Genomic DNA, 15,453 nt, shown 5'->3' on the forward strand with positions numbered 1-15,453 from the left:
GGCTGGCCCATTGCTGTGATTGCTTCCAGAGAATCTCAGTGTCTATTTTAGGTACAACGGAACCAGCAAATCTTACATCTTGAAAGTAATCGGCCTTCAGTGGGAATTAGCTCTGTCTGCAAGCTTTCCCCACTGCTGTGGGAACACAGCAGGGCCGGGCAGTGCCAGCGCTCACGTGCACCTTTGTATTGCTGTAAGTGTGCCTTTACATAAGGCTTAGGTGGCTGTGATGCATCTGGAGATCCTGACTTCAAGGGGCAAGAGATAACGTTATCTAATTAAAACCGTACCCTCATAAAAGACCAGAGGGATCTCGTCAGGTCACTTACAATTTTTCAGCTACCTGCAATGAATAGAGGACAAAGTTGCTTTGCTTTGTTCTCTGTTATTCCAGGTGGAAAAGGAATGGTGGTATTAACATAAATAATAAAAATACCTTCTCCTGTTTGATTTGGATTGTCAGTTTGCTTCCAAAGCCAGTTCTGTTGTGCTTCTAATTAATGTCAGCATAGCAACCCTCTTAGGAAACCAGATTCTCTCTTACAAACTAAAAATAAAAGCTTTCAAACTACGGAAGTGTGGGTATTGCTGCTTAAAGATAGTTGAAGTACTTCTAGCATGTAATTTTTATTGCTCAAATATAAATCTGGATAAATATTTAACAAACTCCACACATACACTTACTTAGATGAGGCATGTTTGCTGCTTTTGCGAGCGCTGCTTGCTGCTTGCTGCTTGCCATGGGCTCTTTACCCGCAGAGGGAACTTTCCTTGCTCAGTAGCCTGCAGGACTCTCCAGCGGGTCAGGAGGTTGAAGCTGCAGAAACACAATATGCAGATTTTCTTAGCTCAGCTCTATTTAAAGATAAACAGAATATGAAGATGTTGTCAGAGCCGTTTGCGTTATGTAAATTGTGAGAAAGGAGAATATGTATGTTTGAAATAGTTATATTTGTTTATTCACTTAAAATCTCTGCCATCCTTAATGTTTATTTTTGTATGCCAGATTCCTTCCATTTCACTGCAGAACTTAATTACCTTTAGATACGAATTGCTAAAAGTACTTAATCATGTTGGCTACCTACAACAATACACATACATCCACGATAACAATACATCTGCAATAAGCATGCTAATTTTTGTACGTGGGCTGTCAGACAGGTAATTAGTATTTAATGAAAGATGGGTTCCAATTTGCTTTTCACAGTCTTTCAGACTTACTTTTATTGTTTTGATCCAATTCAAGCCCAGTTAAAACCGTCCCTACAGGTAGGTTTAATGTATTGTCACATCTTAGAGAAGGCAGAAATGGCAACGCACCAACTGCAACAGGTGTGTCGTGTCCATAGTCTTGTCTGCTTTTAGTAAAAATGCAGACAGAAACGAGATTTGGGAAGTGGTAGCTGCACGTGTTTTATTTTTTTCTGTGTTGCCAAAAAATCTACCACTGCTGGACTTCAACACACTGAAATATCACATACGAAATAATTTTTTCACAGCTACTTGGCTTTTGCTTTGCTTTGATGTTTGCTTTACCCATGATGCAGTTGTTTTTGCTTCTGTCTCCTATTGCTGCAATAAGCCATTTCCCATACATGTCATCTCCAAAGGGGAAAAGACTGCATGGAAACAGAACAAAGAAAACAGAACAAAAGAAAATCAGGGATTTTTCCAAAGGCCCATCTGATGTACAAGTATAAACAGGAAAAAGATGCCTGAGGAGGTAGGAGCCAGGAACTGTGTGAGCAGACAGCTGTTAACTTGTGTAGTTAGCAGCACTTTGGGATCCTGAATGGTAAATAAAGAAATGATTTGAATGCATACGGTGAAGAACATGCTCACTTCGGTACCTTTAGCATAGAATATAACCATATCGTACATTCCCAGCAGTGTGAGTTGAATGTCTTGCCTTTATACTCCTTTTACGACACCAGGTTCAGGTATCCACAGTTCTTTGGTTCTATCCCCAGAAAAGGCAATACTTCCAGATATCAGATTTAAAAGTATTGTCTTCTGTGATGAAGGAAATAAAAATAAAGGAACATCTCACAGCAGAACACAGTAAGTGGCCCTATTCTCGAGATACCAAATGTTGGGCCTGAATCCTTTTAAATATTTTGTAAAAAAAATCAAATAGGAATTGCTCAAAAATAACCGTTAAAGTCCACAATCCTGTGAGAACTATTAAAAACTTACAAATCTCAATCACAGCATTTTTCCATTCTTATCTTTTTTTTATAAAATGGGAGAGGCAAGGTTTTAAAAGCTGACTTCCTATCTGAAATATCTCGTGAGTTAACAGTCTTGCTTCATCCCAATGCAAATTCTTAATGTCACATTTAATTTACTGTAATTATGCTCAGCGTAGAGGATCTGATCGGCCTGCACAGTGGGGCCTGGTGCTTGTGCTACCTTGAGCGAAGTGTGGGGGACTGGGAAGCTATTATTTACATACCAAAACAGAAAGCAAAAGGCATGCTAGGGAAAGAATCTGCTCCTAAGGAGATAATACCCAACTCTCTACACAACAAATACAGTGTCTGCATTTTCTCTTCAGAGTGGGGAAAACAAATTTTTCAACTTTGTATTTTCTCTGCTGTTCTCTAGTCCATTTTTTTAATCCCTAATTTCTTTGGTCTAAATTTTTATTGTCAGGAATTCTTCTCCTAAACTTCATCGACTCTTCTCATCTACTGCATAGGACTCCCCCCTGCTCCTCTTGACAACAACTTGTTTTGCTTCAATAAAAGAAAGCTGTTTTTCTGTTTTGTGTGCTTACTGTTTAGCAGAGTACCTGACCACAGCAGTTATCATTACTGCTCACTCCAAGCCCTGTTTTGTCAGAGAGTGACCTGAGCCCTCTTTTCCTGAAAAGAAAATGCCCTTTTTATTTATGAACCATCATATCCCTGCCAAAATGTCCCATGCTGTATCAACTCAGCTTTATTTTCTCTTAATTTCTGCAAATTCACATCAGTCTGAGCTGACATCTGATGTGCATCCAAATCCTGAGCAGAGTGAGCAAGCAGTGATTTGATGTAAGTTCTGAATAAATAGTCCCACTGAATGGAGAGGTCACATTCAGAAAACAGAAACAGGACCTATTATAAATGATCTGTAAAACTTGTTGCATGAATACATAAGCAATTCTGCAAGATGTCGTATTACTCTTTTTTATCTACATTTTTTATCTACATTTTTAAGTTATAAGAGGAGACAGTGTTAGTGTATGGAGTACATTGGAATGGAACTGAATGAGTCTTTTCAATCAGTATTGCATAGTAAAAGTATTGTATTCATCCAAAGAGTAATGGGACATATTTCAGGAGAAGGACCAGTGGAAGTGCTCAAGTTCAGATAGATTGATTTCAGCTCATTTAGCAAGCAGGTTTGATCTAATTGTCTTTTTATTGCTCTGAACATTCCTGAATTATGCAGAGAATTTGGGTTATGTCATTTAGCATTGGATTAAAAAATGTCATAGCTTAACTTTCTTTAAAATAGTGTGGAACTTTGTTCACAGTCAACGAAGTTCATTATTTTTGTGTTCAAAGCCCAGCTGCAGGCCTGGAGCATTTCTCATAAATATCAGGAAGTACCTGAAGCCACAGTTAGGATTAAAGAGTTGATCTGAACCTTAGATCTCAGCTTTAAAGCTGTAATGTACAGTGAATTTGGTTTCATGGTAAAGGAAATGGTAATTGCTAAAGTATGTTTTCTTAAGTCGCAAAATCATTTCTGAAATGTTTTTACTGAGACATTTATCAGTGCTACGCATGCATGAGAATGAGTGGACTTGCAGCACAGTGTTTTCACAGGATCACAGCGCTGGATTTATGTACTGGTGTCACGGATGCAGTGTCAGAGGACAGCTTTGCTGCTTCTTTGTGCACAGCATTGCTGCTGAAATTATCAGATCCACAGCTACAATCTTTAGAACTACCCAAGCAAGGGAAGTAACAATTTCAGTACGCTATTCCAATAACTTTTCTGGAAGATTGGTCAAATTCCCGGTTATCTGGCAGATATGCTCCCATCAGAACAAGGAACAAAATCCACAAGTGATGTCTTTCAATATAAAAGTGCAGATCAAATCTCCCAGCAATACTAAGACATTAAAAAAATCACCTTGCTCCTCACTTCCTGCAAATAGGGTCTGGTCTGCATGGCTGAGAAGAAAGGAGGAGCACAACTAAGTACCAAACAGGTTTCTTACGGCTTCTACACTTGGGTATCTGCATCAACCAAACCACATACCCTGTATTGTTTCCATAGTAGTTTAACCTGAATGTTTTACTGCATGAAAGCAACTCTCTTTATTGTATTTAAGCAGAGAATAGAATGTGAACATTTAGTATTCCTTGACCCTTTGCAAAGGATGTTGCATTTATCCATGTACATTTAAACATTTCCACAAGTGGCAGCATTTAATCACATTCTCTTGCTCCATTATTGTAAGTGATCCAGAGCAAATATAATGCTTGAGGCCGATTACTGCTCCTGAAAGCTTGGCTTTCTGGTGTACATTTTGTGAATTGTTAAGTCATATTTCATATAGCATTTGCACAAGTGGGTATCACAGATAAAACTGTTATTCTCTGCAGTCTACATAAGCAAAAATGTATGTCTGCTTTCACAGTTCCAGTGAATCTATCATAGGCAAGAGGTTTTAATTAGGATGCTTGTGAATTCAGTGCCACAATGCTATGAAAACATGGATGGACATTTATGCCTCCACTGACCTTCCTTCAGTTTTGTGGGTTTCCATGTAGATGGATACTTTATGATCCTGGCCAATACTTACAGACATTCTTCAAGGCATCACGAGTTTTCACAAAAGACATTAATAAGAGTTTTGTATCTTTTCCTCCTATATTTGATTGTCAAGACCTGGTGTCACTTTTGTCATCTTGTGTTCTGATAGGGTGAAGGGAGAGCAGATGGACTGTGTGTGTGTACTTACAGTGTACAGCATAGAACCTGAATACAAAACTGCAATACTGGAATACCTTGCTTAGATGCTGCCTTTTCTTGAAGGTGCCTAATTTCATGTGCACCGAACTTTTTGATTATAAATTACCCCAGGCGCTCCGAGTTACTGTTTTGTACTTTCCCAGCACAAAACTGCCTTGACAAAACTTGTCAGATTCTTTGCACCAAAGCAAAGAGGTTTGTAGGCTGCATGAATTCCCATAGGGCAACCTAACCTCAGCCACTCTTCATCAGGGGTTACTTCCAAGCACACAGTGGCTTATTTGCATGAATTAACTGGGAAACATAAGCAAAGTGAGTCCAACAGAGAAATGAAAAAGCAAAAGAAAAGAGGAGCCATAAGAATCAGCTCTCCTTGTGAAAGATCCACCTTGTACAATTAAAAAAGAGGGATGCTGCTGTTTGAAGACAGGTAAGAGCTGGAGGATGCTTGGCTTGAGAGAGAGTTCAAGGTGGAGTCTAAGTGGATGGCTGCACCTTTGCAGCCCTGAATAAGACCAGGAAATAACTCACAGTACAAAAAACGACTATAGTCTCCTCCATGGTATGAACTAGTGCATGCACTGCAGGCAACATGGGGAGGGAATTACTGTTACTCTGCAAAGCTTTCCTTTACTGAGTCAAGCCTGCATCCATCTTTATAAATGCAAAGAAAGGGACAGGTAGATTCAAGTCCAGTATGCAGACTTTATGCTGGCTCAGTGCACTGGCTATTTAGGACTCCTTCTGAGTCCTGTTTACTATGGAAGGGAACTCTGGACCATAGCCAGACATCTTTATTACATGGAGTTTCTATTTGCTGAACTCAGGTGCAAAGTTTGAAATCCTGCTGTAGTTTCCATCAGGGCTATAAAATGCTTGAAGTGGTTTTTTCAGTGACAGAAGAATTGGAGTGACCGAATCTGTAGGACCATCCCTGAGATAGTGTGGGAACCTCTGTAACAGCCTGTGAAGGGTGTTGGGAATGCACAAATCCCTGCCCGCCTGCACCCGGTGAGAACACAGACAGTGTTATGCTATTTCTTATGTGCTATGTACACACAGACAGGCAATAGTCAGCTCCCAAAAAACATAGGCCAAAAATGCCCCACTACATTCAAGCTTCTGTCAAGGAAAACAAAACCCCATCCAGAACTCTGAAAGATGTGAAAACAGGTTCTTTTTCACACTGCTTTGTTCTGTTTTCCTCAAACATGCAGTTAACTCCTGCCTGACACTGCACCCTGGAAAGGAGACTGGTGGGCACTGTAAAACCACAGTGACGCCTTCCAGCCTCCCACTATCACTCAAAGCACCACCTTCCAACCCTTTGAAGTCTTAACCACATTTTCAAGTGAATGTTTTAAGAGGAGACAGAATTATTCCAATCTCTTACAGAGTTCTTAAAATGGTTGCCACTAAACCCAGGTTTACAGCCTTGCAGCGACAAGGACTTCTGATTGTACAGACCAAAAATACAAACCAGTCATTGAATCAATATATAAAATGGTTGGAATAATTGGTAGCTTTTCTATACTGTTAGTGGCACAGTGAAGAATAGAGCTGTGATGCTGAAAGACTGATCAGTGTTAATTTAAAATGAACAACAGCTCTAATTCTTAAGATTTATCCTTTATGATTAATGAAGCCAAATTAATGTGAATAGGTCACTGTACCACAAGAGACCATTCCATTTTTCTCTTGATTACAATATATAACCTAAGAGTAAAACTTCTATGCTTCTAAAATCACGGTCTTCTTCAGTGCAGTTTAATGAAAACCTACCCATACCTTTCTAATGAGACAGCCAGAAATGAGTGCAGTACTTCAAGACAAGATGAAAAGATAATGTCAACATTTCCCCATACTTGATACTGGTTATTCTTTTAAGGATCATCCTAAATTTGCATTTTTTCAGTCTGTGATTTGCTTATTTCTCTCTGCCTCACTTCTCTGAGAGGTTCTACAAATACAAGCTATTTTAAACAACATTTGAACAGAAAGGCTGCTTCTCCTGAAACAAAGAGGACTGATCTTGCCTTGGATCCAGCAGCAACAGTCAGCATGGAAAAAAACAAAAACCAACAAACTTGTTCATTACTTGGTCTACATCAACTGATTGTATTTAATTCAGGATTTCTACACAGTAAATTTTCACTGCTCAGTAAGGCTGTGTTGTTATTGCATCACTGCCACTACTAACCTTGTAATTTCCACAGATTTTCATCTCTAAGTATGATAATTAAGCAGAAATAATGAGCTAGTGAACCCATTGGGTAGCACCTCCTGAACAAAGCTCCAGTTGGGTGATGCTAAGACTGCTTGCGCTGCGCATTTTAGGTAGGAATCGTGAGTAAAATTTCATTGCTACTATTTGAGGAAGTAAAAAAGAAATTTAAAATGTACTTACACAGATTCACTGCCAGTTTTCCTTTTCCTTTGTCTTCTTTCTTACTCTTCTTTGGACTGGAGAGACAGCCTGGACCGTTGCTTTCAGGCCAGATAACTACCTAGATGATAATTAGAAATGTAGTTAATTTTTTGCTAATTTTGTGATCAGCAGATTCCTCACCATGGCTATATTGACGTTGCCTGACAACTTGTTTTCTTATAGTCTAAACAAATGGTAATTCTTTATTTAATTACGAAGATATATAGATTAAGGCAGATGCAATGTCTTTTTGCAACAAAGGACCCAACCAATGTCTTTTGGAACCAGACAAAAAAAAAACAAGACATGTCACATTTCAGCCAAATAAAAAAATGCAAGTAGGGCATTAGTCCAATGCTTTTGTATTGTGCATTTCAAAGTTTGCAACCAGTGGGTAGGGCAAAAATAAATCAGGGCCTCCTATGGTGAAAATGTATTTGGGATTCAAGCATCTAGAGTCTGACCCTATCTTCTGCTCCCTGGGATTGTCAGCTGCTTCAGGGGTCGTCTGATATATACCTCTTTTTCTCACTTCTGAGAATTTTTAGCTTGGAGTGTGTTTGAAAACACTTCAGAAAAAGGGTGGAAAACACAGAGTGCCTTCTTTGAAATACACTCCTTTGTTAAATTCCTTTCCCAAGGGTAAAGAGACTCTCAAACACCTGAGGGTAACAAATGACTCTATTCAATGGTCGCACAAATGACCTAATAAACTCCCAAAGGGTTACAATAGCTTATTTGTCATCATTTCTTGTCGGCTCCTTATAGCACCAATGTAAATTGAAGCAAAACAATACATACCAGAGTTATTTTCTTTATTCTGTAGATACTTTAATGACCAAATGGTGCTTTATGATTTAAAAATCCCAATAATTAATTTTGCCATCGAATTTAAATCATGCTGACACATTTTGTCTTGAACAAAATATGTATTTACCTACACAAATAACATCTGTCACCATCTCACTCACTTTCCTTGGAACATTTGCAGGCCATGATTTTAGAAGATTTTATTTTGGCTGACTTTTAAAATGTTGGGTTGTTGCCTTGCACCACGTTATAAATGCTCCTGCTGCATGGATTCCCAACAGACTTCAGTGGGAAAGCATGGTGATGAATGCAGTAGTGAGGATCCTGACCTGTGTAACATTAATTTGAAGGTGCAGCAATTCCCTTCTATTTAAAATCCATTCTGGTCTGGGATCTGATCCATGATGCTACCCACTGCAGGGCTCTTACAAAGAAAAGAGCTTGTACAGCTGGCCTAACAGAGGGGATAGAAACCCATTTGTGTTGCTAAGCTATTGTGTTAATTAAGAGTAGAAAACACTTATTTGAGGCACTGTTGTGGTTTCCATGAGCCAGCTGAAGACATCGGATAGTTCAGCACTATCAGTTGCACATGGATTCTAAAATGCATCATATAAGTGTCACTGTAGTGGGTATTTTATGTATGCAGTGCCATCGCATTCAGTGCTGCATTCACTTGCTTCTGACAGAGATAAGTTGTTGATCAAGTTCAACAGTGAGCACCCCTAGCTCCTCCTAAGCTCCTTGTAGGCAGATAGAAAACATCCTGGAGGAGAAACATAATTCACTAAAAGTACCAACTGAAATATGTCTTTCTTGCTGTTTCCTCAGGGCTGAGAGCAGGGGACAAAAGGAAAAAATCAGCTCATGATAGCTATTAACTTAAAGATGAATGAGTGATGGCGAGCACTGCAACAAATCACATTGTGTCTCAGTATGTCAGTCTCTGCCATCTACATGTTGGGATTTTGATTTGATCTTCCTGTCTGGACTTCATCAGTTCATGCAGTGAGCTCCGTATCTCAGGAATATTCTGGAGAATACTGTTAGCATGGTAATGTTCTGTAGGTGCTGGTTTCTTTCTATCAGCAATAGATTCTTCTAAATTATTATCAAGGTTCACCCCTGTTTTAGGTGGTTAAAGCAAAAAGAAAATAATTGGGCCCTTCTGTAGCCATTATAACTCCATATCTATTCATTGTGTTCAAGGAAGAATGAATGCCTAAAGGCAGCTGGAGACAAAGGAGCAAAGGAATATGTGTATGCACACAAATAAATACCTAGAAAAACTTTATGTTGCCATTGTATTCCTGTATCCATAATGTCTTACAGAGCAGAGACCTCACATTTGTAGGGATCCCATCTTTTGTGAGACCAGGTGACACAAAAGTGGACTAGATTTTAGGCACACAAAACTGTGTGCTATTTGCTTTTGTTGTGCGCAGGCAAAACTCCCTTTCCATTGGTTCTGAAGCACTGCAGGTACGGCTATTAACAACAATAAGAGATTGCAAACAAACAGGTAGCCAACTCCAAATAACAATTCTGTTCAGACTTGGTGCTCTACATGCTGAATGCCATGATAATAAGTGCTGTTGAAGTATTGTTATTACAGACATGTCCTAACATACGTCCTCTACACCTATTCTAGCCTAATATATATGATAAAAAAGCATCAGTGAGACGTAAGGAAAAAAAGAAGAAAGAAAAAAGTGAGATGCTATAATAGAGCCTTAATATAACGATAAGATCAAGTGCTCTCCAAGTCTCAGTTTACATATTTAAATGATCTTTGCCTTAAACAATGGTTGTAACGAGACAGACATATGGTAAATACATCCCGATCCATTATGTGCTATTCAGGGCAAGAAAGCCAGTCGGAGCAGGGGAGGTTCGGTATTAAAAGTGATCTGGTGTTATGTACACTCAAGTAACCCCTTCATGGGGGGAGAAAAAAAGAAAAAAAGTTTGTGAAAAGGGAAAAAAATCTTAAAAAGCAAAGCTGAACACTTTGCTGCTGTGCAGTGAAAGTGAGAAACGGTCCCCCCTGCCGGGGAAGTTGATGAATAATCCGCAGATCTCAAGCTGAGCCTTGGGCTCAGAGCGGCTGGTATCCCATACTAACACTAATCAACCAGTATGAAACATCCATTTTAAACGCAAATGAGGGGGGCCTTTTCAAAGGAGACCCAGAGAGGGGAGGGAGGGGGAGTTCAAAGCTCAAAATGGTTCTTTCTTTCTCTCTCCCTCTCGCTCTCTCTTTTTTTTTCTTTTTTTCCCAAAGAAGACAGAAATATGGTTGGTTATTATCTAACTTATTGCTACAAAGAATTTTGAAATTAAAAGATAAGCTTTCAGAGGAAGCTCAGTAATTTTCATAAAGAAGGACTTAAAACAGATGTGCCCTCTTTAATCGGGGTGTGCTTGAAAAAATATAGATGCATTTTTAACATAGCAGGGGGAGAAAATCATATGGTTACACATTTGTCTCCTGGGCAAAAATAATTTTTTAAAAGTCTCACTGCATTAAGTGTCTCACAAATAGCCACCCCTGGAACTTCCTTATCTGACAAAAAGTGGGGTGAATGATTAGCAGCATTTAGAAAGCAGATAAAATATCTTATTTGCCTTATTTTTCCTTCCCCACCCCCTCCCCACTTTTTCCTATTCTGATAACCATTACTGAGAATTAACATCTTCATTGGAGTCAGTATGAGACTACTAATAAACCTCCAATATTTACTGGTAGATTATTTGTTGTTTTTCTTCTCTGCTAACTTTCTCTGATGATTTCTGCCTGCGGTAACAAGCTGTGGCTGATACATTCTCTATTGAAAAAGTGCCACTGTCACAAAAGAAGGTTTTGTTGAAGAAAGGTTAGGGACAGAGGTGTCACAGATTCAACGTTTTATAAATGCTCTTCCTAAATACTACTAGCTTTGAATGAGTTGTTTTTGCCTTATTTTCCATGCTGGAAGGATGATATGTTTGCTGCAGGAAATTATTGTTAGAACGTGGAATAGAGAGGAGTAAATTTGATTTTCTGGAATAAAGGAGCACAACGATGCTCACAACAATCCTTTCCCCAAGAAAACCACAAGTCCTGACTGGTTGCTCCACTGCAGCTTATAACAAGCCTGACAGCTGCCAGGGGAAAGGTTTTGTGCAGAACATCACTGATGCATTGTGTTAAGTACACAAAGAGCTACAAATCCTGCAGCATTAGACCTATGTGCACCTTCTGGGTAGAGCAGCAAGAAGCAGCATCTTCCTTTTCAGGAATACCTCCTGAAGAAGGCTGCTCTACCACATCTCACCACAGCCTGGAGCACATCACCCTGCATCGGAGGCAACTGCAGCTCATACATCCATGCTTTGTTCTCGTTGCTACCTAGCCTGGTTCAGGTCATGGGAGGGATGTCTGGAAGGACCATCTGTGTGCCACCCACTGTCTGCTCAGAGGTGGTGGTCAGGGACCACGCATGTGTCCTTGCAGCACAGCTTGCAGAGAAGCACCTTGAGCAGGGCAGGTGCTGGCACAGCCCAGCAATGCTACTGCTCTGTGTCAACAAACCCTTCCCTCCCCAGGGCCCTTCACCCAGCACAGCAAGCTTTTCTGGCAGGCACTGAACTGGCACTGCCACCTGGAGCCTTTGAAGAACTAGTATGTCAGGATGGGGAGGTGGTTCCTCATTAGCTATCAGACCCAACAGAAATTTCTTGCCCTTCCAAGTATCACAGGAGTCTATAGAGTGTGTCTGAAAAAGGATGATAGAACACCTTTCAGACAGCACCAAGACAGGCAAGGCATATGGCTGTTGTACTTCCCTTGGGTGAATATAAATGTGAGCCCTCTGCCTACACACATGCTCCCAACAACCTTTGCAGCTGTCTTTTTTTTTTTTTTTTTTTTTTTTAATCTTGCTTTTTTTGCAAGCTGCTAAATTATGTTAATTATTTCTTTCTCCACAGGTCCACTGCAGTGTCTGGAGACCCAGGCAATGCTCACTGCTGCTTTGTCCTTGTCCTGTACTCTCTGTGACCTGTGTGAGAGGAAAGGGAGCTGAAACCAGTAGAGCAGGATTATGCTGTACAGCAATTCCAAGGAAGAGGGAGTTCCCAGTGGGGCCATGAAGCTGTTTGGTTCTTCCAGAGCTGCACAAAGTATGCTTGTAGCAGGACGGAAGCTCTGATCCTCTTTATTTTCCTTTTGCTTCTCTTTTTTTCTCTTTTTTTGCGGGGGGGAAGTGGGGTTAAATATGTATATTTTAAGAGTTCAGTAACATAGGTTCAGATACAAATATACTGTGCACAGCTACAGTCTGGAACCTGATACTGCAAATCGGATGGCTGTAAATATGTCCTGAATTTTGAAGGGAGTTGTCTAGCTATAAGGAATGTGGTCCTTCCATTACCAGTTATGTCAGCTGACAGCTGCACTCACAACTAAGCCACAGAACAATAAAACAGCACCTAATTATTAGAGGGAGTCAGGCACAGTAGGAGATCTGCTTTGACATTTGCCCATTTATGATTTAAATATTAAGGCCACCCAGCAGTCAGAGAAAAGCAATACAAACCTCTTGACATAAGAAGCACCTATTATCTACTTTTCCTTTTGTATAAGCAAAATAATGTTACTGATACACACTGCAGTTCTTTTAATGGAAAAGTCACAGGAAAGAAATTTGCTGAAGAAAATGGGGATTCCAAATGCTGATGTTTCTGTCCTCAGCATACTGAAATCACTCGTGAACTGCAACTGTAGCCTCAAGAACTGCGCTCACCTCTTTGTAAGCAAGAACTCTTTGGGTTGTCATAGTTTTAGCATAATGGATGTATAATGTTCCCGATGCTCCTTTCTTTCTGTGTTCCAGAGCCCACCTTCCAGACTAAATAATGGCTTCTAATCTCTGTAGTGACACTTCACATTTGCACAAAAGCAGCTGCTTCCCATAAATTGTTTGTGGTCGTAAAGTCACTCATCTTTATGTGTCACGTTAGACTTCATTGGTGACCAGTAGCCTAACAATGTGCTAAAATAAAAAAAGTTCTGAACATAGGTAGCAAGTTGTTGACCATGGTCAACCTTTGGGTAAGCAAGGCGAAGAAGGGGACAAAAACTGAAGCGCCCACAATATGGAGTGATGTAACCTCTCAAATCACTGGTTCTCCACTCTGGCCTGTAGTGAACTGCATTCTATCATGTTTTAATAAAACATTTTCAATATTTTTAGAATGCATTGTGATGATGATGATGAATGAAAACCCTGGGTTTTGTTTTGGTTTTGATTCAGGATTATTCCAAGTGGTTCTTTGACCTTTGCATAGTATGTCACATTACTTTGCCTACCTGATGAAATTTGGCTGGTATGTTGCTGCTATTACAGTAGTACTTACTCATTATTGCTGCAGTATGTCAATCAAACAGGACTTACAACTACACACAGGAACTTGAAAGAGTTAGTGTTATTGATGTACCTCTACATTAAGGATTATAACGATGTAATGTCCTAATTTCAGTTATGCAAATGTATTTTATAGAGATAGGAATTTGTGATAGCTTTGCAGTTGTACCTCATTGCAATATTTACCTTTTACAGTTCTGGATGAAAAGCCATGATCCCATGAGATGTCTTATTGAATGAGAAAGTATGTTGGACTGCACTTGAGCCAAAACCAATATATTCCAAAACAATGTGCTGTTCTGTGTGCCTCTCAAATGTCTTTGGAATTCTTCTAATTCAGAATTCTTTTGGCCTCTTCAGCTTCAGTGCAAGTTAATCCTATAATAGAAAAAAGACTCATTAAAATTAAGAAAATTACATTGCATCTGTAATTAAAAGCAGTCATTGATGTTATAAGAGCTGTACACTTTTTTGAGATATAATTGATACCCATGATGATTTATACAATCTATGCACACGTTTTGCTAAATCTTTTAAACACTTCACATTTTCTTTTTAAGGAACAGATAATTAAAATGGATTAATTTCTGCAGTTCATATTATATGCATTTTATGGTCAACATCATTTCATGTTCTATTACATAGCATATTAAATGTCTCTTGATTCTGTTTATGCATTGATTTGAGTTCCTATGAGCTGTATAATTCTTTAGTGTCATTGATAGCCCCTACAGAACTATAGTTTATTTCTTGGATGTCAAGCATTTATAAAATGAATCAATGCATTTAAGCTATGCTTGGTTTCTAGTCAGAAGCTGTAACATGAACATTTTTGATCTGTCATATCAGTAGTAAAACAAAACAAGTATGAAGTCTCCTTCATGATGTGCATTTAAAATGCAATTGAATTCTGCAGCCAAGTGCATTAATCGTGGCTGGTTATTTAACAGAAGTTTTCAGATTTGTGAGGTACTTTTTGAAGTTAGTATTACCACTCTGTTTTTCTTAACAGTGATTATTTACAGCCAGTCTGGATAGGGCTACTAAAGCAGTTGGGTTTTATCCTCAAGCTAGAGAGAAGTGGGTCATCAGGTCTCTTGGTTTTTGCAGTGTTTGTTTGACGTGCAATCTCTGGGGAATTCAAGTCAGATCTGAATACACAATTCTTGCTGAAATTAATAACTTAGTTTGCTTTCATGCAGCATTTTGTAACATCTCGGCATGTAGGCACTTCCTTTTTTTTTTTTTTTTTCCATACTCAAATGATGCTACTATAAAATCTTCAAGTTTAGATGAAGAAATAGTACTTCCCTATTTTTTTCTGTATCAACAGTCATGGAGGACATCCTGCTCCTGATTTCCTTCTCTTTTCCCCCTTACCGACTCCATTCCATGCTGGAGTGACCATCTGAACGTTTCTGTGGTCCTAATTCCTTCCCCAGATGGAAAGTTCTCTGGGTTGACTGCATAGAGGAAGTATAAACTGAAGTTTCATTTTGGGTACACATACATCTCTGTCACATCAAGCGGTGGTTAAACAGAAAAGGCAGCATAAAATTGAGAGTTGTCTCATACAGTGCTCTTTCAGCATAAGGGAATTTAGTGGAAATGATGTCTGTAAGATTTTCTGGAAGAAGGCAGTACTTTACAAACGTGGCAGGAAAAAGATGCAGCAGATTCAGAGCATAGGTATATGGCCAGCACTGAGCTTGTCAGCTTGTGGCCAGACTTCACAAATTCTTCATGAGAAAACAAACCTTGTGTTAAAGGATAAAATCTCTCAGAAGCTTGGTGAGGAGACACCGTGTTCTCCTCTGATTTGCTCCTTTGCAG

This window comes from Gallus gallus, chromosome 15, assembly GCF_016699485.2.
Source record: "Gallus gallus isolate bGalGal1 chromosome 15, bGalGal1.mat.broiler.GRCg7b, whole genome shotgun sequence".
Lineage (NCBI taxonomy): Eukaryota > Metazoa > Chordata > Aves > Galliformes > Phasianidae > Gallus > Gallus gallus.